At 46.2% G+C, this 25,636-nt stretch overlaps 1 protein-coding gene and 1 non-coding gene across 2 annotated transcripts in view; one reads left to right on the top strand and one right to left on the bottom strand.

The window, feature by feature from the left end:
* Positions 1 to 25,636, top strand: part of LOC139263068 (serine/threonine-protein phosphatase 2A 55 kDa regulatory subunit B beta isoform) — a 529,859-nt gene that overhangs the window by 127,470 nt on the left and 376,753 nt on the right. The window lies entirely within an intron of this gene.
* Positions 9,699 to 9,895, bottom strand: LOC139263625 (U2 spliceosomal RNA). The gene has a single exon (XR_011593177.1). It is a non-coding gene; the product is annotated as a U2 spliceosomal RNA (small nuclear RNA).

Raw genomic sequence — 25,636 nt, 5'->3', positions numbered from 1 at the left:
TGCTCACTGACCTACATTGGCTCCTGGTTAATCAATGCCTCGATTTTAAAAATTGTCATCCTTGTTTTCAAACCCCTCCATGGCTTCTCCCCTCCCGATATCTCTAATCTCCTCCAGCCCCATAATCCTCAGATATCTGTGCTCCTCTGATCCTGACCTCTTGAGCATCCCAAATTTAATCGCTTTGCCATTGGTGGCCGTGCATTCTGTTGCCCTGGTCCCAAGCTCTGGAATTCCCTCCCTAAACCTCTCAGCATCTCTCCCTCTCCCATCCTCCTTTTAAGATGTTCCTTAAAACCTACCGATTTGGCCAAGCTTTTGGTCATCTGCCCTAATATCTCCTTATGTGGCTTGGTGTTAAATTTTGTTTTATAATGCTCCTGTGAAGCACCTTGGGGTGTTTTATTATGCTAAAGACACTATATAAATACAAGTTATTAACTCTAGGGAACAACTGTGCTGAATATTGTGTGGAACTGAGATGAATAAACTAGATGTTTTTCAGTACACTCAGTTTGTTTTAAAGTTAATAGTCACTGGAAGGAAAACCATAATGAGCCTCCACTTCTCTAATGTTCAACACTTCCAATTTTATAAAACTGTACCCTAGCCCTCTTCCTTTTTCCTCATTCACTCCCTCTGGCCATTCTTCCTTCCCTCTATGCCTCATCCTCCTTTCCCTTCGACATCTTCTTCCTCTTCCTCCTTTCTCCTTTCTCCCCCGTTTGCCTTCCTGTCTCTGGCGAGATGGAGCCACATTAAATATCTTAATGATACTCCAGGTTTTTCGCTGGGTGTGCTAAGAGGAACCCATGGTTGAAGAAGACTAGTGTTGTAGCAGATTAGGTGGAGGAAGGAGGAGAAGAAATAGTTTTGGTTAAATGGCAATGAAAAAAAAATTAACGTATACATTGGAAAATAATCGGCATTTATATTTCAAAACTGTTTGCCTGGACAGCCTCCTTGTGTCTGTTCTGCATAAGTTTTGTTTGAACAAAAGTTTCAGGTGGTTTGTCAGCTTGATCTGTGAGGAAACCTCCTTTCTGCTGAGGTAATCTCATCTTAAAATAGCCACGGCAGGAGTAACAAAATGACAAATTGTTTAAATTAGCATCAAGTAAGCACAAACTAGAAACTGCATGTTGGGTGTTTAGATGTTTAGACTTCTGACTAAAGTCGCAGTGCATGCGCGGAGATGCTGATTTGGCAAGTTAGTGTGGTGATGTAGCACAGAAGAAGGCCATTTCGGCCCATCGTGTCTGTGCCGGCCAACAAGAGACTATCCAGCCAAATCCCACTTTCCGGCCCTAGGTCCGTAGCCCTGCAGGTTACAGCACTTCAAGTGCACATCCAAATACTTTTTAAATGTGGTGAGTGTTTTTGCCTCTACCACCCTGCAGTGTGTTCCAGACCCCTACAACCCTCTGGGTGAAGAAATGTCCCCTCAAATCCCCTCTAAACCTTCTACCAATTACTTTAAATTTATGCCCCCTGGTTGTTGACCCCTCTGCTAAGAGAAATAGGCCCTTTCTATCCACTATATCTAGGTCCCTCATAATTTTATACACCTCAATGAGGTCTCCCCTCAGCCTCCTCTGTTCCAAGGAAAACAAATCCAGCCTATCTGATCTGTCCTCATAGCTTAGATTCTTCACTCCCGGCAACATCCTCGTAAATCTCCTCTGCACCCTCTTCAGTGAAATCATGTCCTTCCTGTAATGCGGTGACCAGAACTGCACGCAGTACTCTAGCTATGGCCTAACCAGTGTTTTATACAGTTCAAGCATAACCCCCCCCTGCTCTTGTATTCTATGCCTCAGCTAATAAAGGCAAGCATTATGTAAGCCGCCTTAACCACCTTATCTACCTGGCCTGCTACGTTCAGGGATCTGTGGACCTGCACTCCCAGGTCCCTTTGTTCCTCTACACTTCTCAGTGTCTTACTATTTAATGTGTATTCCCTTTCCTTGTGAGCCCTCCCCAAATGCACTACTTCACATTTCTCTGGATTAAATTCCATTTGCCACTGTTCTGCTCACCTGACCAGTTGATTGATACCTTCCTGCAGTCCGCAGCTTTCTTCTTCTTCATCAACCACACAGCCGATTTTAGTATCATCTGCAAACTTCTTAATCATACCCTCTATATTCAAGTCTAGATCATTGATGTATACCACAAAAAGCAAGGGACTTCATACTGAGCCCTGCAGAACCCCACTGGAAACAGCCTTCCAGTCACAAAACATCCATCAACCATTATCCTCTGCTTCCTGCCTTTGAGCCAATTTTGGATCCAACTTGCCCTGGATCCCATGGGCTTTTACTTTCATGACCAGTCTGCCATGTGGGACCTTTTCAAAAGCCTCGCTAAAATCCATATACACCACATCAAACGCACTGCCCTCATCGACCCTCCTGGTTACCTCCTCAAAAAAAATTCAATCAAGTTAGTCAGGTGTAGGGTATTCATTTTTCACTCTACTTTGATTCATAGACCTCGAGAATTACAGGAAGGACTCCACATAACGCAAAGTTTAAGCTTAAACCCAACTGTGAAACCAACTAAAAATTACAGAACAAGACTTCTTAGAGATTGATCAAAGACATACAATCTCCCATCCAGCCAGTTGCTGCTGTTGTCGATTGTAGGCTCGTGGAGCTAGGGAAGGTGTTGGGTCCCAGGCTTTGTGCTTCTCTGCTTGTCTCCTCTTCTTGGTCGTCTTTCCGTTGTTCCCCTTCGTGGTCGTTATTCCTTTGACCTGTTGTTCTGAGGTATTATTCGACCTGTTCTGCGCTGTTTTACTTCTGTGAGCTCCTTCATATATATCCATTCAATTATACAGGTCTCCTGTTAGGCTGCTTTCAGTTAATGCGCCTGGATGAGTCCTGATGGCTGTGATGATGGATTTGGATCTATTTGGATGGCCACAATTTGCACCTCGTTAACTGTTGCTTCCACCACTCTGTGCATGGAGTCGGCAGGGCCAAAGATAACACCTTATCTTTTGTGCCTCACTATCCAAATATGCGAGCCTTGTGGGATTTTTTGTGGTTCTGGATTTTTGCAGACTTGTAGTCTCCATAGGGAACTGTTTTTTCCCCTCCGGCCAATTAATCCATGGGCTCTTCTGCTTGATTGTATCAAAACCCTTTGTCTCGATGTTAATCGGGTCTTGCTCCTGATTGCAGAAATTGCATTAATCAGTTATGAGTCACCACCTGCCCAAGGCTGACGCTCTTTCTCCCACCCAACATTCCCACAGGTTTTCTTTTAAACCATTTTAGTCCGTGGCCTCTTGCTGTGCCTTGATCATGAAACATGTAACCCTTACACGGGCACGACTTTCCCTCAACAAATCCGTGCTGACTGTCCTTGATTGATCCGTGTCTTTCTAAATGAAGATTTATCCTGTCCGTCAGAATTTTTTCCAGTAATTTTCTCACCACTGAGGTTAGGCTGACTGGCCTGTAATTACTCGGTCTATCCCTTTCTCCTTTCTTAAGCAAAGGCACCACATTAGCAGATCTCCAGTCCTCTGGCACCACACCTGAAGCCAGAGATGATTGGAAAATGATGGTCAAAGCCTCTGCTAATTCCTCTTTTGCTTTGCTTAACAGCCTGGGATACATTTCATTCCGGCCTAGGGATTTATCCACTTTCAAAGCTGCTAAACCCCTTAATACCTCCTCTCTCTCACTGTTTAGTTCATCTAATATTTCACACTCCTCCTCCCCAATAGCAAAATCTGCATCGTCCCTCTCCTTTGTGAAATCAGATACAAAGTATTCATTCAGAACCATACCTACATCTCCCGCCTCCACACACAGATTACCCTCATGGTCTGTAATAGGCCCTACCTTTCTTTCGTTATCCTCTTGCTCTTAATATATTTATAAAACACCTTTGGGTTTCCTTGATTTTACTTGCCAAGAATTTTTCATGTTCTCTCTTTGCTTTCCTGATATCCTTTTTAATCTCAACCCTGCACTTTCTGTACTCCTCCAGGGATTCTGCAGTATTTAACCCATGGTATCTGTCATAAGCTTCCCTTTTTCTCTTTATCCTACCCTGTATGTCCCGAGACATCCAAGGGGCTCTAGATTTGTTAGTCCCTCCCTTTTTCTTTAAGGGCACATATTTGGTCTGAACCCTCCGGATCTCCTCCTTGAATGCCTCCCACTGCTCCGGCTCACCTTCAAGTAGTTGTTTCCAGTCCACTATGACCAAATCACCTCTCAGCTTAACAAAATTGTTTTTTCCCCAATTTAGAACTTTTATTCCTGGTCTATCCTTGCCCTTTTCCATAACCAGCTTAAATCTAACTGAATTATGGTCACTAGCACCTAAATACTCTCCCATTGATACCCCTTCCACTTGCCACTCTTCAAGTCCACAACCGCCCCTTCCCCCGTTGGGCTTGTTACATACTGGCTAAAAAAGTTCTCCTGAATGCATTTTAGGAATTCCGCACACTCTATACCCTTCACACTAATTTTATCCCAGTTAATATTAGGATAGTTGAAATCCCCTAATATTACTGCCTTGTAGTTTTTGCACCACTTAGAAATGTTCCTACATATTTGCTTCTCTATCTCCCTCTCACCGGGGGTCGAGAGAACTCCAGCAGTGTGATCGCCCCTTTTTTGTTTTTCAGTTTGATCCATATGGCCTCGTTTGATCCCGCTAACATATCATCCCTTCTCACAGCTGTAATAGTTTCTTTAATCAATACCGCAACCCCTTTTTACCTCTCTCTCTATCCCGTTTGAAAATCCTATAACCAGGAATGTTGAGCTGCCATACCTGCCCCTCTTTTGGCCATGTCTCTGCAATACCTATTATATCATACTCCGAAGTGTCTATCTGTGCTCTCAGCTCATCTGCTTTATTCGCTATACTCCTTGCATTTAAGTATATACCATTTGGTGCAGCCAAACCTACTTGTTGACTACTTTCTAGCCCTTGTTTCCTCTGTCCTTCAAATTCACTTTCTATGTTTTTGTTTTCCAGTTCCAGTTTTACTTCCCTCCCTACTGAATCTATTCTCAGGTTCCCATCCCCCTGGCAAGCTAGTTTAAAACCTCCCCAACAGCACTAGCAACCCCCCCTGCGAGGATATTGGTCCCAGCTCTGTTGAGGTGCAACCGGTCTGGCTCGTACAGGTGCCACCTTCCCCAGAAGCGGTCCCAATGCCTCAGGAATCTAAATCCTTCCCTCATGCACCATCTCTCCAGCCAAGCATTCATCTGCTTTATCCTCCTATTTCTGTACTACTAGCTCGTGGCACCGGGAGTAATCCGGAGATTACGAACTTTGATGTCCTGCTTTTTAATCTCTCTCCTAGCTTCCTAAACTCTGCCTGCAGGACCTCATCCCTCTTTCTATGTCCTTGTCTATGGCAATCCTATGTCCTTGGTACCGATATGGACCACGACCTCTGGCTGTTCACCCTCTGCTCCCAGAATGTCTTGCAGCCATTCGGTTACATCCTTGACCCTGATAGCAGGGAGGCAACATACCATCCTGGAGTCACGTCTGCGGCCACAGAAACGCCTGTCTGCTCCCCTGACTATTGAATCCCCTACCACTATAGCTCTTCCATCCAGACCCCTCCCCACCCCGTGCAGCTGAGCCACCCGTGGTGCCGTGGACTTGGCTCTGGCTGCACTCCCCAGAGACATCATCGCCCTCACCAGTACTCAGAAGAGAATACTGGTTGGAGAGCGAGATAGACTCTGGCGACTCCTGCACTATCTGCCTGGTGGTCCTCTTCTGTCTGGTGGTCACCCACTCCCTCTCTGCCTACACACTCCTAAGCTGTGGTACGACCACCTCCGAGAAACGTGCTATCCATGTAGCGCTCAGCCTCGCGGATGCACCGTAGTGACTCCAGCCGCCCCTCTAGCTCCGAAACCCGGAGCTCGAGCTGCAGTAGCTGGTGACACTTCCTGCACATGTGGTTGTCCAGGCTACGCGAAGCATCCAGGGCTTGCCACATGGCACAGGATGCGCATTCCATGGGACTGAGCAGCCTGCCATGCTTCTATTTAATGTACTAAGATCTAACCTAGCAGAAATAAACTTAGCAAAAAAAACTCCCCATCTACTCGCCAATCAGTTCTTTCCCTCTATTTTATAGGTTATGAACTAACAGCAAAAATAAACTTAAAACTTAAAAAAAAAAATATTAACCAGCTGCTCGCCAATCAGCTCCTTCCCTTGTGCCGACGTCACATTTTCAACTCTGACGTCACTTTTTCAAAAACTGCCTCTGTTGATTTGCTGCCGCTGGCGACTGCTCTGCGCTTCTCCGATACTGCCGCCGCTGTTTAAACCTGGTCAGGCCGCTCCCTTGGTTCACAGTTCAAAGAAAGAAAGAAAGAAAGACTTGGATTATTTATAGTGCCTTTCACAACCACCGGACGTCTCAAAGCACTTTACAGCCAATGAAGTACTTTTGGCGTGTAGTCACTGTTGCAATGTAGGAAACATAGCAGCCAATTTGCGCACAAGTAAGCTACCACAAACAGCAATGTGATGATGACCAAATCATCTGTTCTTTTTTGTTATGTTCATTGAGGGATAAATATTGGCCAGATGACCGGGGTATAACTCCCTTGCTCTTCTTCGAAATGGTGCCATGGGATACGGCATCTCCAACTGTGCAGTGTTCCCCTACACTGCAGTGGAGTGTCAGTCTAGATTTTTTTTTTTGTGCTCAAGTCTCTGGTGTGGAACTTGAACCCACAACCTTCTGATTAAGAGGGTTCTGATACTGGACTAGGAAACTATAGGTCATAAGTTAAAAACCGACTGTGGCGAGTTGTGAAATTAAATTCCAAGAAATCTGGTCATTTGTGGGGTGGCAACAGAAGATGACTGTAAAAACTGCCTAATTGGTGTAAAAAGCTAACTGGTTCGCCCATTTTCATTAGCATCAAGGAAGGACACCTGGCATCACTATCTGGTCAGGCCTTCATGTGACCAGTTCCACACTATGGGCTCAATTTTGGCCAGGAGTTGCTCTTTTTTTGAAGTAACTTGGTTTTTCTTGCATAACTTAAAAATCCCCATCAATTTGCACCAGTGTAACTGAGTTAGTTACAATTTTTTAAATTTAGTTTTTTTTTCTCTCAAAAGCGGGTGTTACCAGCCACCTACGCCAGTTTTGCCCATTTAGGCAACTTTGGCCAGCTAATAGTTACTCCAAATCTTCTTAGCCAGCGTATGTGGCCACTTCAGAAAACCCTTGCGCAGAGGTAAGAAATCAGCGCAGGTAGGTACATCGGAGGCCATTCGGCCTGGGATAGGGGCGGGAGGCCAGCAGAACTGATAGTGCTCCTGCCTGGATGATTTCTATCAGTTCTGCTGGCCTCCCGCCCATATCCCAGGCCGAGTGAGTTTCAAAAGACTAAAACGAATAAAGAAACTTAATGACTAAAGAATGTGAATAGGATCAAACAGCTACTATACAGGACATCATATGACAAACTTCGCAAAGTTAATTTACTATACAACAGAAGCATTCGTGGAAGCTTAAACTACAAAAATAAAAAGTAAAAGATCGTTGAATTAAATTGCCCTAATCTCACCTAATTTAAACAACTATTTGTTTGCCATGATTATACTGGATCGATTGCACCGGGAGGCCACTCGGCCAGGGCTAGGGGCGGGCAGGAAAACTGATGATGCTCCTGCCTGGATGATTTCTGTCAGTTCTTCTGCCCACCTTCCCCTAGCCCTGGCCGAGTGGCCTCCCAGTGCGATTTCTAAGAGTTGGATGTTGGAGGAGATGGAATCTCACTTCTTAGTTCCCACTGCCCTGGTGGGTGCAACCGAATAAGGGGTGGGTGAGGGAAACAACAGGAACAGGGAAAAAAAAGATGCTGGTTATTGCAGTGTCAGGTGCAGAGATATGACTATCTACATACTGAACATCAACTCCAGTGCAGAAACTGTACGGCGCAGCTAACTCAACCAGAGACAGGAGACTGCGTTACAAAAAAAAATAAATAAAATCCACTCACTCACAGACTGCGAAGGCAAGGACCAGGATATAGAACGGCGTTCAGAGCTTCCTCTATTTTACCAACTTCCGAAGAGCACCCTGTTACACTAATGTTACATTTCCCATATCAACTGTGGCCTCAAGTGAGATTGTCAAATTAGTTCCTGCCTTTGTTACCTCTAGTCTTGACTATTGCAATGCTTTCTTGGCCGGCCTCCCATCTTCTACCCTATATAAACTCGAGCTCATCCAAAACTTTGCTGCCCATATACTAACTCGCACCGTCTTGTTTACACATCACTCTGTGCTCGCTGACTTACATTGGCTCCCAGTTCTCCATTTTAAAATACTCATCCTTGTTTTCAAATCACTCCATGGCCTCGCTACTCCCTATCTCTGAAACCTCCTGCAACCCTTTAAGATCTTTGTGCTTCTCCAACTCTGGCCTCTTGCACATCCCGGATTTTAATTGCTCCACCATTGGCGGCCCTATCTTTAGATGCCTAGGCTGTAACTCCAAAATTCCCTCCCTAAACCTTTCTGCCTCTCTCTCTCTCTCTCTCTCTCTCTCTCTCTCTCTTTCCGCCCCCCCCCCCCCTTTTAAGGTTCTCCTTAAAACCTACTTCTTTGACCAAGCTTTTGGTCATCTGTCCTAATGTTGCTCCTTATGTGGCTCGGCGTCTAATTTTATTTGATAACGTTCCTGTGAAGTGCCTTGAGACTTTTACTATGTTAAAGGTGCTGTATAAATGCACGTAGTTGTTGCAATGGTTCTTAAAAGTGGAGCAGATGATTGAGCACTGGTAGTGATGGATATTGGCTACAAAGAACCAAAGTCAATCTGCTCCCCACTTTATAAACTGCCAAGTGGGACTGAAACATCTGGCAGTTCGGGGTTTCAGGTCGGTTTTCCAGTTGTCAGACAGCTGTGTAGCTCCAGGCCTCTGGGTTTGGGTGTACAGCAGAATGTTTTACTGGAGCGATACCAGGGGTGTGGGACTTCAGTTATGTGGAGAGACCAGAGAAGCTGGGATTGTTCCCCTTAAAGAAGAGGAGATTTCATAGAGGTGTTCAAAGTTATGAGGGTTTTTGATAAGAGGAAATTGTTTCCAATGGCAGGAGGGTTGGTAACCGAGGACACCGATTTAAGATAATTGGCAAAAGAGCCAGAGGGGAGATGAGCAGAAGGGTTTTACTCAGCGAGTTGTCATGAATTCACTGCCTGAAAGGGTGGTGGGGTGGATGCATATTCAGTGATAACTTTCAAAAGGGAATTGCATAATACTTTGAAAGGAAAAATCAGCAGAGTTATGGAGAAAGAGCAGGGAAATGGGACTAATTGGATAGCTCTTTCAAAGAGCCGGCACAGGCACGATGGGCTGAATGACGACCTTCTGTGCTGTACGATTGTGTTGGCTGACCATCCACGAATGCAGCTCAGTATATTGAATGCAGGTGACCCTTTATGCAAGTTTCTAGCACTGTTAAGTTTTTATTTTCAGTTTTAATATTTGTTGTTGGAATGCTGTGTGCTTGGAGATACGTGTGTCACCATGTCTATCCCTGGGAATGGCTGTGGGAATTTTTTTTTTTAATTCGTAGCCAATCTTTCCAATTCTTTGTCAAATCACAAACGCCAGAGGTCACCTTGCACACATCAAGGATCACTGCGTACTGCAATACCAGGTTCGTGCCATGGAGGTGGATGGGTCAGGCCCCCCACACACCTCCGTGGAGGTGGATGTGTCAAGCCACCCCACCCACCTCCTATTTCCAAAAAGCCTAGGAGAACCACCTTCCTGATCCAGGGAGAACCACTTTGGGGTCATGGTTACTCCCCTGTCAGGTCAGTTACGCATGATCTTAGCCAAAAGGCCGAGAAGCGCTGTAAGAATGCTGAATAATTCAGGAAATTTGAGTGGCATTATACATTACTACTGTGTACTCAAACATATACTGCCTAGATTGCTACATGCACTGTAAGGATAACTGTAACCCAAGTGATGTGTTGCTCAAATACAATGCATCTTAAAAAAGAAAATATGATAGAATCTGAAAAGAATAAGCCCGTGAAAAGCCTGCCACTTGCACTGACTATGTTTTTTTGCAGGAAGGATTTAGAATAGAGGTCCATTCAAATATTAGGTTCTCAAAGCAAAGTGTATTCACACGAGTTTTTAAAAAAAAAAACGAGAACTGTCATGAAATGCTAATGAGACAGGAATTGAAGTTGCTTCGCAAAGACTACAAAACAGTGAGCAGTTCATCGGTTGTGTTGGTAATCAATGAACACCTCACCCATTGTGTTTGGAAGTCCCTGGTCCCTACTGCTCACAAGGGTTGTCTTGACATGCAGGGCCCCTCCTCTGGTTGTGAACACAGGAAGATTAAAATAGGCACAGAAAGATTTTTAAACAGCAAGTTGCCCAGGGCAGGCTTTTCCTCTGACTCGGGATTAGGATTCAGGAGAGATGGAAGTTATTGAGTTCACATCAAGTAAGACAACCTACTGATGTGGGGCAGCATGGCATATTCATATAGTAATACAGGTTGAACCTCTCTTATCTGGGACTCTTTTATCCGGCATCACCTCTCGTCCGGCATCATTTCTGGCGGGGGATGGCGCATGCACAGATAAATTTTTTTCACACTCGCCAATATTCTCTGCTCTCCTGAAGATGGAAACTCCATCCTCGGTCTGGTTCTGTAGGCATTGATTGCCTAAGCCTTGACGGTGGATATTCAAGTCCGAGGGTGGGGGGCGGTGGAGAGGTTCAACTTGTAGTAATAATAATAATTATATTTTGAATTAAATTATGAATAAAAGCTTGCTAAGTTTTTTTTTAAAGAAATATGTTTAAAACCCCGGCAAGTTTTTCACTTTCCTGCAGCCACAGAGCCGCCATAGCTCCATTTACGCTGGGCGGGCTTGCTCTTAATGCGATCCCGATTCAGCACATGGATTGCACTGAGTCCCATCGACCTGCGTCCTGGGGCTGGCCGCTCCTCCCCTCCCCACTGCCCTCGGCGTTCCCTCCGGGGTCGGGCCGGCGGGCTGCGCCCTCGGGCTGACCACTCCTCCCCTCCCGATTGCCCTCGGCGCTCTGCCAAACAAAAAGAAAAGACCTCTTCATTACTTTGAATGTCCTAGGAGTGAGCCTTGGAGGCGCACACGCTGGTAGATCCTGTGGAGTAAGCCATAACGGGGCAGAAGGAGGCCAAGCGTCACGGAGGCACCGAAGCTGGGCCCGAAATGCTGACCTCCCCTCGTCTGGCAAAATCCCTTATCTGGCACAGGCCAGGTCCCGAGGGAGCCGGATAAGAGAGGTTCACCTGTACAAAATAAAGACCACTTCGGTAGTACAAAAAAGCAAAATAACGGCAGGAGCTGGAAGTCGGATACAAAAACAGAAAATGCTGGAAATACTCAGCAGATCAGGTAGCATCTGTAGAGAAAGAAATGTAATGTTTTCGCTCTTTGAACCTTCTGACTGGTTTTGCCGAAGGGTCACAGACCTGAAGCGTCAAACACTACACAGCACCACTGAAGATATTTTTGGTTTTCAGTGTGGCTGGGTGCTCCTGCCTTGATGTCGTAGAGTTAGGGGGGTAAGGAGGTGGGGCGGGGGGGGAAGGGGGCAGATAGTGGTGATGGAGGGGAAGGAGAGAGAATGCAGATAAGGTCAAAGTAAAATTATTTTGTTTTTGTTTTCATTGCAGATACCTTGGGGTGACAATCTGTTCTTTTTGCAGGACCAGTACATCAGCTGATACTGGTTTTAGCGGTCTTGCATGCTGTTGTGTCTCTGCTTCAGCAGTGTGCTTTAATGGGGGGCTGTAGTATTGCATTTAATGCACAGCACAGAAACAGGCCATTCAGTCCAACTGGTCCTTGCTGGTGTTTATGCTCCACATGAACCTCCTCCCACTTTACTTCATCTCACCCTATCAGCATGTTCCTCTCTACATTTCTCCCTTATCTAGCATCCCTTTAAATGTATCCTTGCTATTCGCCTCAACTACTACTTGTGCTAGCAAGTTCCATATTCTAATGTTGAAGGCCCCTAATTTTGGTCTCCCCCACAAGTGGAAACTTCTTCTTTACATCTACCCTATCAAACCCTTTCATAATTCTAAAGACCTCTATCAGGTCACCCCTCAGTCCTCTCTTTTTAGAGAAAAGAGATACGGCCGTTCAATCTCTCCTGATAGGTATAACCTCTCAGTTTATCTATCATCCTTGTAAATCTTTTTTTGCACCTTCTCTAGTGCCTCTCTATCCTTTCTATACTATGGAGACCAGGGGGCCAAAATTACGCCCCTCAAGAACCATTACCACCTCCAAGAGGCCTCACCTACTGGGGACAGATGGATGAGCCGACCTATCCAAAATTGCCCCCGGGCCGGGAGCAGTGGAAACGCACTTCCATGCAGCCTTTGTTGTCGCCTTGTTGGACACACGGTGACCCCTTTCTGTCCCGCTTGAGAAATTGGCCCATGGAAGTGGCTGTCAGCTTTCCCCTGCAGGAAATTGAGTGTGCCTGGGTAGCGCTTCCGCCCTTAAAGGGGAGGGCGCACTGCTGCGGTCGCCATCTTATTTACATTGTTGGCTGACTGCGAGGTCGGCCTGACCATGGTGGCCACAGGCTCTGCCAGGCCGCCAGCAAGCAGCCCTGTACTCCCTCTTGGGTGCCAGTCTGCTGGCCTGGCCGAAACCTCCCTGGTGACCCAGCGGGCCCAACTAAACTAATTGCAGAGTTCGCAGCAGCCCTCCCCTTTAACTTAAGGAGAGGGATATTGTGATGCGTCAGCGCAACGCGGCATGACCACGTTGGAGCGATGGCCACCCCGCTCGAAGGACGCTTCTGCCCCACAACACTGCAGAAATAAAAGCCAAAGAGTTGAATATCGGTCCAACCACCACCTCATTGATTGGGGCGGAGAAAACATGACTGAATCAGTAAATGCGCATACTTCTTGGTCGGGGGCAATTTCGACCCCCAGTACTCCAAGTGTGATCTACTTAAGATGGGTCAGATGAACGGTATGGCACTGGTCTGCTGCAGGTAGACCACCTAATTTAAAAAAAACGCAGCAGCTTTTGAAGGGAAAGCTAGTCGTGTGGTGGAGAAACAATTCGTGCATGACCAACTGTGACCGCGGTATCTGCCATCTTCCCACCCCACATTAACCAGTGCTGGATGGATCATCAGCCCACCACGGACAACTGCAAACCTGTACCTTTAATTCCTGATCTAAATACAATTCAATATTTGTTGTTCTTTTGACAGCAGCTCAACAGTTATAAATTGATAAATCATGCCGACCTTTTTGAAGTGCGAAGGATGCTGATTTTGTTTTTAAGTTTTAGGCGATTGGCTCACGGTATCCGTGAATGCTCCTATTAACTGCTGCATGAGTAAAACATACATCTGTGCTAACATGTAAACCTGTATTTATCGATTTTTTTTTTCCCCTCCAACAATTGTGAGCGTTCCATCAAAGGAATAAAAAGTGGTAACTGCAGTATTTGGAATATGTTGAGACAGTCCATATACTTTAAATAATAAATATCTCTGCGTTTAGATAGAAACAGGAGGAGGCCATTCAGCCCCTCGAACCTGTTATAGCATTTAATCAGATCATGGCTGATCTGCATCTCGACTCAATTACCCCCTTAGCTCCAAATACCTTGATACCCTTAACTAACAAAAATCTATCGATTTCAATCTTAAAATCACCAACTGACCTTTAGCAACTACTGCCTTTTGTTGCGGAGAGTGGGGGGGTGGGGAGGGGAACAGAATTCCAGATTTCTACTACCCTTTGTGTGAAGTATTGCATCCTGATTTCACTCCTAGCTATATTTCTAAGATTGTGTCCCCTCATTCTTGATTCCCTCATCAGAGGAAATAGTTTCTCAGTATCTACCCTATTAAATTAGGGTTCCCAACCTTCTTACTTTGGGTGGGAGTGTACCAGAATGAGCGATTGGTGCTGGTGTCTTGGGAGAATGGTTCTTGTGTGCACTGTTTGTGCATGTGGCACCCTGACTATCTGGCTTGCAACTAAACCGTGTTGTTCTGGCCATGCTGGTCCCCCCCGCTATTGGAAACACCAATTCCTCACTGGTTGTGAGGAAGATGGCATCGGGGTCAACGAAAATCCGTGAGTCCCGAGAGAACATCTTGGGGCGGGGGAGAGGGAAGAAGAGAGAGAGAGAGAGAGAGAGAGAGAGAGCAATACAAACTGGGAGAGAGGGGGAGCGAGAGAGGGAAGCACAAACTGGGAAGGGATAGAGCGAGAAAGAGAAGCACAAATTGGGGAGGGAGGGAGAGAGAAGCACAGACGGGGGGGAGAGAGAGAGAGAGAGAGAGAGAGAGAACAAAACGGCACCTTCGACAGTGCAGCCCTCCCTCAGTACTGGCACTGGAGTCTGAGCCTGGATTTTGTGCTCAAATCTCTGGAGTGGGTCTTGAGCCCACAACCTTCTGACTGAAAGGCACGAGTGCTCCCACTGAGCCATGGCTGACTGTATTTCATTCTTATACAGTCATCAGTTACAGGCTTGTAAAATTTCTCTTGCTCTTTCCTTGCAGAACTAATCGTAACACTTGTGCTGCCATGATTTGTGAAGTTTTGTTCAGCAGGATTACCGCTAATGCATTATTTTTTTATGTATTGCAAGGGTGCTGACCTAAGCAAAGAGAAGCACCAAGTTATGTCCTTGGTAAAAGCTGCTCGTTGCTGAGGAAGATTTGCCTGTTTGTTGGTGGAAATCCAGCTTCAGGAGGCTATGCTGGCAGGAGCTGCGGTTACACTTGGCTCCGCTCTATGGTCTGTCTTGTATTTCAGTCAGGTTGAGGTGATTCATTAATTCTGTCATGACGAAGCTCTGGCCAAGGCAGGTAACCAAACAGATGTAAAAGTGTAAAGTTGGATGCAGGTACTTTTTTTTTCCTGCCCAGTCAATTTTCTCCGCCTCCCCCTCCCTTTACCCCCTGCAGGCATTGCCTCTTTTCCAGGCTATAGTTGGATGGTCGCACTTTGTTCCTTGGCCCTCTCGTTATGCAATTATACCATCGGTGTTAGCAGACTATTTGACTATGAACATAAGAAATAGAATCAGGAGTGGGCCATTTAGCCCTCAAACCTGCTCTGCCATTCAAAAAGATCATGGCTGATCTGATCGTGGGCTCAGCTCCACTTCCCAAAACCCTTGACTCCCAAGTTCGAAGATCAGGCCCTCAAATCTGGCACCAAGCTTATGGTCTACAGGGCTGTAGTGATACCCGCCCTCCTGTATGGCTCAGAGACGTGGACCATATGCAGTAAACACCTCAAATCACTGGAGATATACCACCAACGTTGTCTCCGCAAGATCCTGCAAATCCCCTGGGAGGATAGACGCGCCAACGTCAGTGTTCTCGATCAGGTCAACATCCCCAGCATTGAAGCACTGACCACACTCGACCAGCTCCGTTGGATGGGCCACATTGTCCGCATGCCTGACACAAGACTCCCAAAGCAAGCGCTCTACTTGGAATCCTACACGACAAGTGAGCATCAGGTGGGCAGAGAAAACATCTCAAGGACACCTTCAAAGCCTCTTTGATAAAATGCAACATCCCCACCGACATCTGGGAGTCCAAAGACCACCCGAAGTGGAGGAAGAGCATCCGGGAAGGTGCTGAGCACCTCGAGTCTCGTCGCCGAGAAAGTGCAGAAAACGAGGGCAGGCAGCGGCAAACCAGACTCCCCACCCACCCTTTCCTTCAACGACTGTCTGTCCCACCTGTGACAGAGACTGTAATTCCCATATTGGACTGTTCAGTCACCAGAGAACTCACTTTTAGAGTGCAAGCAATTTCAAAGGACTGCCTATGATGGTAATGGCTGATCTGATCTTGGGCTCAGCTCTACTTCTCTGCCCGCTCCCCATAACCCTCGACTCCCATAGCATTCAAAAATCTGTCTTTCTCCACCTTAAATATATTCAATAACCCAGCCTCCACAGCTCTCTGACGTAGAGAATTCCAAAGATTCACGATCCTCAGAGAAGAAATTCCTCCTCATCTCCATATTAAATGGGCGACCCCTTATTCTGAAACTATGCCCCTTAGTTCTAGATTCCCCCACGAGGGGAAACATACTCTCTGCATCTACCCTGTCAAGCCCCCTCGGTATCTCTCATGTTTCAATAAGATCACCTCTCATTCTTCTAAACTCCAATGAGTATAGGCCCAACCTACTCCACCTTTCTACATAAGTCAACCCCTTCATCTCAGGAATCAATCTAGTAAACCTTCTCTGAACAGCCTCCAATGCAAGTATATCCCTCCTTAAATAAAGAGACCAAAACTGTACGCAGTACTCTAGATGTGGCCTCACCAATACCCTGTACAGTTGTTGCAGGACTTCTTGGCCTTTATTGCAAGGGGATAGAGTATAAAAGCAAACATTCCATTTGCCTTCCTGATTACTCGCTGCACCTGCATACCAACTATTTGTGTTTCATGCATAGGGACCCCCATTTCTCTCAGAACAGTGTTTTTTTAAATTTGTGTCCATTTAAATAATAATTTGCTTTTTTATTTTTCCTGCCAAAGTGGATAACTTCACACTTTCCCACATTGTACTCCATCTGCTAAATTTTTGCCTGCTCACTTAGTCTGTCTATATCCCTTTGCAGAATTTTTGTGTCCTCCTCACAACTTGCTTTCCCACCCATCTTTGTATCATCAGCAAACTTGGCTACATTATATTCGGTCCCTTCATCCAAGTCATTAATATAGATTTTAAATAGTTGAGGCCCCAGCACCGATCTCTGCGGCACCCCACTAGTCACCGTTTGGCAACTGGAAAATTACCCATTTATCCCGAATCTCTGTTTTCTGTTAGTTAATCAATCCTCTATCCATGCGAATATATTACCCCCAACCCCGGGAACTTTTATCGTGTGCTGTAACTTTTTATGTGGCATCCAATCGAATGCCTTCTGGAAATCCAAATACACCACATCCACTGGTTTACCCCTTATCCACCCTGCTCGTTACATCCTCAAAGAATTCCAGCAATTTGTCAAACATGATTTCCCTTTTGTAAAACCATGCTGACTCTGCTTGATTGAATAATGCTTTTCCAAATGTCCTGCTACTGCTTCCTTAATAATGGACTCCAGCATTTTCCCAACGACAGATGTTAGGCTAACTGATCTATAGTTTCCTGCATTCTGTCTGCCTCCTTTTTTAAATAGTGGCGTTACATTTGCGGTTTTCCAATCCGCTGGGACCTCGCCAGAATCCAGGGAATTTTGGTAGATTACAACCAATGCATCCACTATGAAGGGGCATCTCAGCCGAGCGAAATCCCAATTGTAGCACGGTTACTGGATTGCAATCTGGTACTATATATGTGTGCGTGTACATAACCTACAGTCCCCTACCACTAATATTTGGTGTGTTGGTGTTAACGTGACTTGCCTGCTTTATGAGGTGGATGGTACAAGGAGTAGCGTTACTCATACGTTAATCTGACATTCAAAATGTCCCTAAATCACCAGTAGCAAAGGAAGCCATTCTGTATGCGAATTCACAAACATTATTTAAGCCACACTTGTTTTTTTTTAAGTTTAAAAGAAATAGATTGTAGGGCTGAAATTGCCCCACGTCCCGTTTGGGAGCGGTAACCTTCCTGGCCCGGAACTTTTATCGCCCGGGCTGGAAGTCCCAATCCCCGGCTGCTCAATTGAGCTTTGCACCCCTCAAACGAAGCGGAGCGCTGTCTCGAGCACTCCCCTCGTTGGAGGGGCGCTCTCGGGCCGTCAGCGCTACAACACCCCCTCCCCATCAGTTAAAGGGAGGGTGCAAAAAAGGGGCAATTTTGGCCTCTAATTTCTCACTTGATTATAGAGCAGGTCATTGTACTGTACTTGACAGTTTGCACCACCGCCTCAACCAGCTGAGCAGTTTTGAAGAAGGATTCATTTCCACCAGATTAACTCCAGTACCCTTGAGCCTCAGGCAGTGATGAAGCTGCGTAGGTTGGCAATGATTCAGCACATTTGCTAACTGCAGCATGTCCGATGCAACATCCAACCGTTTTACACAGTGCGAGGAGATTTATAAATGACTGGAGCTTCAGGAGCCCTTGCTGCACTGTGGTTTAAAGTATTCATGACGAATATTTATTTCAGAGTCAACCTCAGAATTAAAAAAAAAAAAGTTTCAACGGTAAAAACATAGCTCAACATCAACTTTACAAGCTTGACATCCCAATATACATTCAGATTAAACCCTGCATTCACTCTTTCAGTAACTCAGTAACTTGCTGGGGGTGGGAGCGTGAAATCACCAGAAATATAAACGGTGCTTTATTTTATCCCTGAGTGTATGTCCCTTGACCCCGAGACTGGGGGAGTCAAACTAGCCTTTTTTAAAGAGCCGTTACCTCCTCAAGGAGGTGCAACGGTGCAGAAAGCACTCGCCACTCGGTCTGTGCGGAGGGGCCAACATTTTCTAAATTGCTCTCCTTTATTTTTGGAGCTTTGTATGGGATCACCTCTGCCGTCTTCCCGCTCCTTCGGGCACACCGACTGGTGGCGACCCCCTTTCCGCCCCGCGTGGGAAATTACTCACGGGAAGCTTCTTGTGGCTGGGCGGCGCGTCCGCCCTTAAAGGGGAGGGCGTACTGCTGCAGCCGCCATTTTATTTTAATTGTCGGCCGACTCCAAAGTCAGCCCGACAATAGCAGTCACGTATTCGGCCGGGCCGACGACAGGCAGCCCGGCACCCTCTCTTGGGTACTGGGCCGTTGGCCTGGCCAAAACCCCCTCTGGTGGCCCAGTGGGTGCCACTAAAGTGACTGCAGAGCTCGCAACGGCCCTCCCCTTTAACTGAAGGGAAGGCATGTTCTGACGTGTCAGCGCGACGCAGAGCGCCCGCATCGCGCTGTTGACTCGGAACGGCAGCCGACCCGACCCAGTTGCACTTACGCCCTGCAGCCGCCTGGAATACCGCTCCGACACAAAAAAAGCCCTAAAGAGCTGAATATTGCTCTACTCTCCGGCCCATGGACTAGGGCGGAGTCATTTTTTTTAAAACGGTAAGTGCGCCTTATTTGGGGCGGAGGGCAATTTCGGTCCCTGGGAGTCTGTAGAACATGCAAGCTTTCCTTCTGTTTCTAATCCCTGTAATTTATCACAAAGTTATTACAAATGTATCACTGTTCTATAATATTCAGTAAGTTTTTGAACTTAGTGGATTGTGGCGGGGGAGAATGAGGAGGGGTTAATATTGAGCACAAGCCTGATACTTCCTGGTAGTGTTGGCGGGGGTGGTGTGGGAGGGCAAGGGGGGGGCACTGTGATGTACCCGCCCAGGAACACAGTGGAAGAATCCTGGGCAGATGTTGCTTGACTGCTTTTTGTCATGCACAATATGGGTGTATCGTTAGAGGAGGAGCCTGAGAAAGAAAAAGTGTTCAATATAAATTCTTGCATACCAAGCGATGATGCTTACATTACTGAAAGAAAGAAACAAATATTTGCATTTTATATAGTGCATTTCACTACCTCAGAACATAAGAACATATGAATTAGGAACAGGAGTAGGCCATTCAGCCCAGTGAGCCTGCTCTACAATTCAATACATAGAAACCTAGAAAATAGATGCAGGAGTACGCCATTCGGCTCTTCGAGCCTGCTCTGCCATTCAATAAGATCATGGCTGATCTTCTACCTCAACTCCACTTTCCTGCACTATCCCCATATCCCTTGATTCACTTAATGTCCAAAAATCTATTGATTTCTATCTTGAATATACTCAACGATTTAGCCTTCACAGCCCTCTAGGACAGAGAATTCCAAAGATTCACCACCCTCTGAGTGAAGAAGTTTCTCCTCATCTGTAAGGGGTTTTCTCAGGGAGTGTTGTTGTGCCTTGGGTGTCTCTCTCTGGGCTTCTGCCCTCACAGCTTATGCCTGGCCTGTGAGGTACCCTGAGTGCTGCAAGAGCACCCCTGGAGAGACTGTGTCCACAGCTTATGAAGGGGGTTTTGAGACTCGTGCGTCCCCACAGCTTATGCCTAGCCTGTGAGGCACCTGTGAGTGTCAAACACTCCTAACCCCTTCTTCCCTAGCCTGTGACACACAGTTGAGTGTTTTCGAGGCGCTCCTAGCTTCCCTTACACTGTTCTGACATAAGACTCACGATCAGGAGATGTAATACAATAGAACTGAGACGAGGTGATTCCAAGAGGAACTTTAGGCTTCCAATTTATTTGACAAGGTGTATCTCAACAAACAGCAATACACCAACAAAACAATCCCCCTAAATCCCACTAAACGGACACAACGAAAATCTTTACACAAGTTTAGCAGTACAATGCCCAACCTCCCACCTTTCCTGGCCTAACTGAGTTGGGAGTTCTGGGGACCAGAGGTTATACTCACTACTGTGCCTTCTGCAGTCTGGTGGTTTGTTTCTTCTATCTTCGGTGTCTTCGGACACTGATTTTCCTTCAGTGTCGAGAGTCTTGCTGGTTGTGGTTGTTGGATGACGAGGGCAGGGAACCACTCACACTAGATCAGAAACCCCTTTTTATAGCCAGATTATCCAGTCCGCCTCTCCTGCTGAAATCGATTCTTCCCATTGGTGGGCTTTGTGATTTTGAAAAATGCAGCAGTTTTAGATTATTGCAGGTTTTTTCCACTGATAACCTACTCAAGGTTTGAATGGGTGTTGATTGTGTTGGCCTCCTGTAGCCATTGTGTAGGCCCTTGGGTTGTTTTGGGTTCCCTGGTTTCTAAAGGTCTGCATAATTTTCCTTCAATTCAGTTTTTCTAACCTACTCAAGGTTTGAGTAGGTGTTAATTGGGTTGGCCTCCTGTAGCCATTGTGTAGGTCCTTGGTTTGTTTTGGGTTCCCTAGTTTTCTGAAGATCTGCATAATTTCCTTCCATAGTGTAAACATGGGGAAGACAATTGTCCGATAATGGCTGTGAGTTCGTCCCACAGTTTTCGAGCAAGTGCTCTCCCATTGGCTTGAAAGCCACATGCTTCGGGCTGACTCTGTCTCACCATTGGCCCTTCGGTGTCCTCCCCTGTCCAATCACTGCTCTGCCAAGGTCAAACTGTTATCGGTTTCAATTCACAGCACAGACTGATCCCACAGCCCTTTTCCTTCTGGGTAAAATGAGAGGGTTTTCGTCCTCCCCTACATCATCTCAGTCTAAATGGCCGACCCCTTATTCTGAAATTGTGACCGCTGGTTCTAGTCTCCCCAGCCAGAGGAAACAACCTCCCTGCATCTACCCTGTCGAGCCCTGTAAGTATTTTGTATGTTTCAATGAGATCACCTCTCATTCTTCTAAACTCTCGAATATACGCCTAGTCTGCTCAATCTCTCCTCATAGGACAATCCCCCCATCCCAGGAATCAGTCTGGTGAACCTTCGTTGCACTACCCCTATGGCAAGTATACCCTTCCTTTAAGGAGACCAATATTGTACACACTACTCCAGGTGTGGTCTCACCAGGGCCCGATATAATTGCAGTAAAACATCTTTACTCTTGTACTGAAATCCTTTCGTAATAAAGGCCACCATTTTCTTTCTTAATTGCTTGCTGTACCTGCATGTTAACTTTGTGATTCGTGTACAAGGACACCCAGGTCCCTCTGAACACCAACATTTCTCAATCTCTCACCTGCTTTTCTATTTTTCTTATAAAATGGATAACTTCACATTATATTCCATTTTCCATGTTCTTGCCTATTCACTTAGGCTTTCTACATCCCCTTGAAACCTCTCTGCATCACAACTTACATTCAATGCATCCACTATCTCTAAAGCCACCTTTTTCAAAACCCTAGGATGTAGGCCATCAGGTCCAGGGGATTTATCGGCCTCAGGATGTTCCAAAGTGCTTTACAACCAAAGAAGTAACTTTGGAGTATACTCACTGTTGTAATATAAGAAACGCTACCTTTTATTTACAGTAGTAATCCAGGGGTCTGGACTAATAATGCAGAGAATGCGAGTTCAAATCCCTGAGATTTCACTGGTTGGAGATGGTCATTACCCAGTACTTATGTGGTACAGTTGTTTCCTGGCAATTGCCAGTCCAACCCTGAATGTTAACCAGATCTGCTGGAATGGGCTACTTCATTATTGTGAGGCTTGTGAATGGGGCTAAATACTGGAATCGCCAGCGAACACCCTGACCTGATGACGGATGATGACGCAGCTGCAGATGTTTGGGCTGATGACACTTCCCTCAAGAAATCCTGAAGTGATATCCTGTGGTAAGTGGCCTCTGACAACCACGACCGTCTTCTTTTATATCAGATATGACTGGACGTTTTTCCTTGTGACCTCCATTTACCTCAGTTTTGCTTGGGCTCCTTGGTGCCATACTTGGTCAATTCTGCCTTGCTGTTGAGGGCAGCTATACTCTCCTCTCCTCTGGCATTCAGCTCTTGTGTCTACATCTGGATTAAGACTGTGATGAATGGCAGGAGCCGAGTGATTTTGGCGAAACCTGAGTTGCGTGAAGTTATTGGTGAGTAGGTGTCACTTGATGCCGCTATTGACGATTCCTACCTTACTTTACTGGGAGGAGTATGATCGGGTGCTAATTGTCCAGGTTAGAAACATGGAAACTTACAAACATAGAAAATAGGTGCAGGAGTAGGCCATTCAGCCCTTCGAGCCTGCACCACCATTCAATATGATCATGGTTGATCATGCAACTTCAGTACCCCATTCCTGCTTTCTCTCCATACACTTTGATCCCTTTAGCCGTAAGGGCCACATCTAACAAACTGGCATCAACAACTTTCTGTGATAGAGAATTCCATTGATTCATAATTCTCTGAGTGAAGAAGTTTCTCATCATCTCAGTCCTAAATGTTTTACCCCTTATCCTTAGACTGTGATCCCTGGTTCTGGACTTCCCCAACAACAGGAACACTCTTCCTGTATCAAACCTGTCCAATCCCATCAGAATTTTATGTTTCTATGATATCCCTCTCATTCATCTAAATTCCAGTGAATATAAGCCTAGTCGATCCAGTCTTTCTTTCTTATGTCAGTCCTGCCATCCTGGGAAGCAGTCTGGTGAGCCTTCGCTGCACTCCCTCAATAGCAAGAATGTCCTTCCTCAGATTAGGAGACCAATACTTGTACACAATATTCAAGGTGTGGCCTCACCAAGGTCCTGTACAACTGCAGGAAGAGCTCCCTGCTCCTATACTCAAATCCTCTCGCTATGAAGGCCAACATGCCATTTGCCTTCTTCACCGCCTGCTGTACCTGCATGCCAACTTTCAATGACTGATGTACCATGACACCCAGGTCTTGTTGCACCTCCCTTTTTCCTAATCTGTCACCATTCAGATAATATTCTGCCTTCCTGTTTTTGCCACCAAAGTGGATAACCTCACATTTATCTACATTATACTGCATCTGCCATGCATTTGCCCACTCACCTAACCTGTGCAAGTCACCCTGTAGCCTCTTAGCATCCTCCTCACAGCTCACACAGCCACCCAGCTTAGTGTCATCTGCAAACTTGGAGATATTACATTCAATTCCTTCGTCCAAATCATTAATGTATATTGTAAATAGCTGGGGTCCCAGCACTGAACCTTGCGGTACCCCACTAGTCACTGCCTACCATTCTGAAAAGGACCCGTTTATTCCAGAGTCTATAGAATGTTGGAAAATGACCACCACTACATCCACTATTTCTAGGGCCACTTCCTTAAGTACTCTGAGATGCAGACTATCAGGCCCCGGGGATTTATCCTGTTTTTGTGGATTTGTGTTCATTGAACTCGGCCACTTCTTAATGTCATGTGGAAAGAACCAATGTTCCCCGTAATTTTATTTTGGGGTGGGTGGCCCCTTTTAAGTGGCTCAGTTTCCCGCATGCACGACGTTAACATTGAAAAAGCTAGTTCCAGACTGCGCAGGACCAGCAGAGAGCTATAGGGAACATTGGAGTGAACCAAATTGGATTGCACCCAACCTGTAGGATGGTGGGATCTCTGAAAAAGGTCAAGTGGGATCATTCAATTGATACTTTTGATTGAAGACACTTGCAGATACTTCTAGCGTGTCTCTTTCACTTGTGTGCTGGACTCCACCATGGTTGAGGTGGGGATATTCATGGAATTTCCTGCTCTTGTTAATTACCTGATTGTCCACCATCTTTTCTCACTGGATATGGGAGGGCTACAGAGCCTTGCTCATTGCCTGAGGTGCTATTTAGCTATGTCCATAGCCCGCTGATTTTAATGCTAAGCATGAAGTAACCCAAAGGGATATCCTCACTTGGTTCATACCTCACTCGAAGGTATACCTGGTGCTGCACCTGGCATGCCCTGCTACACTTCGCACTGAACCAGGATTGGTGACCCTGCTTGATGGTTATGGAGAAGTGAATGATATGCTAGGCCATGAGGCTACAGATTGTGGTGGTGTACAATTCTGCTTCTGTTGCTGATTGCCCACAGTGCCTCATGGATGCCTAATTTGGAGGTCCTAGATCTGTCCTTAGTCTGTCTCCTTCACTAGATGGTAGTGCCACACTGCACGGCTGAGGAGGTCTTCACAGTGGAGAAATGAGATTGTCTTCAGAAATTAATTTCTATCAGTGCTATTGTGCACAAATTTGTCTGTGACTGTCGAGCTGGTGCGGTCAAATAGGTTACTTCCTCGTGTTAGTTACCTCACCACCAGTCTAGCAGATATATCGTTCAAACATCAGCCAGCTCGGTCAGTGATGCTACCAAGACACTTGCTGGCGGACATTGCTTCCCTTGGAACTTCTGCCCCATGATGTTCAACATGGCGGAGGGCAGTCGGTGGAGATCAACAGGAAATTTATTTGACCTGGTTTGATTTGAAACCATGGGGTCCAGAGTCAATGTTGAAGACTTCCAGTGGCCACGCCCACCTGACACTGTGCCCCAACTTTGGAGGGTCTATCCTAATTTGACAGAACATTACCAGGGATGGTGATGGAGGAGTTTGGGATTATGGCTGATAGATATGATTCTGTGAGAATGGCTAACTGTGGCTTGACTAGTCTGTAGGAAAGCTCTTCCAACTTGGCCACCAGCAATAGATGTTCATGAGCAGGACTGGGCTGAAATTGCCATAATCTAATCCTGTTACAATGCCATGGTCAGTGCTGAAAGTTCTGTCTGATTTTCTTGTTATCCAACTGGGTGGCTTGCTCGGCCACATTAGAGGGCATTAAGAGTTAACCACTGAATGTGGGACTGGAGTCACATGGAAACCTGCCCGGGTAATGGTTGCAATCTCCCTTCTTCCAACCTTTGGGTCTTTACAACATTCCGGAAGCTTTTCAACATTGCAACTGTGACTAAACTCCAATCGTACTTCATTGACTGTAAAGCGCTTTGAGACACCCGGTGGCTGTGAAAGGTGCTATATAAATGCAAGTCCTTCCTCCCTCCCCTCCACTTGCCCCCTCCCCTCCCCTCCACTTCCTCCCCTCCCCTCCACTTCCTTCCCCTCCCCTCCACTTCCTTCCCCTCCCCTCCACTTCCTTCCCCTCCCCTCCACTTCCTTCCCCTCCCCTCCACTTCCTTCCCCTCCC

This window comes from Pristiophorus japonicus, chromosome 4, assembly GCF_044704955.1.
Source record: "Pristiophorus japonicus isolate sPriJap1 chromosome 4, sPriJap1.hap1, whole genome shotgun sequence".
NCBI lineage: Eukaryota > Metazoa > Chordata > Chondrichthyes > Pristiophoridae > Pristiophorus > Pristiophorus japonicus.
This window is presented reverse-complemented; position numbering and strand designations above follow the sequence as displayed.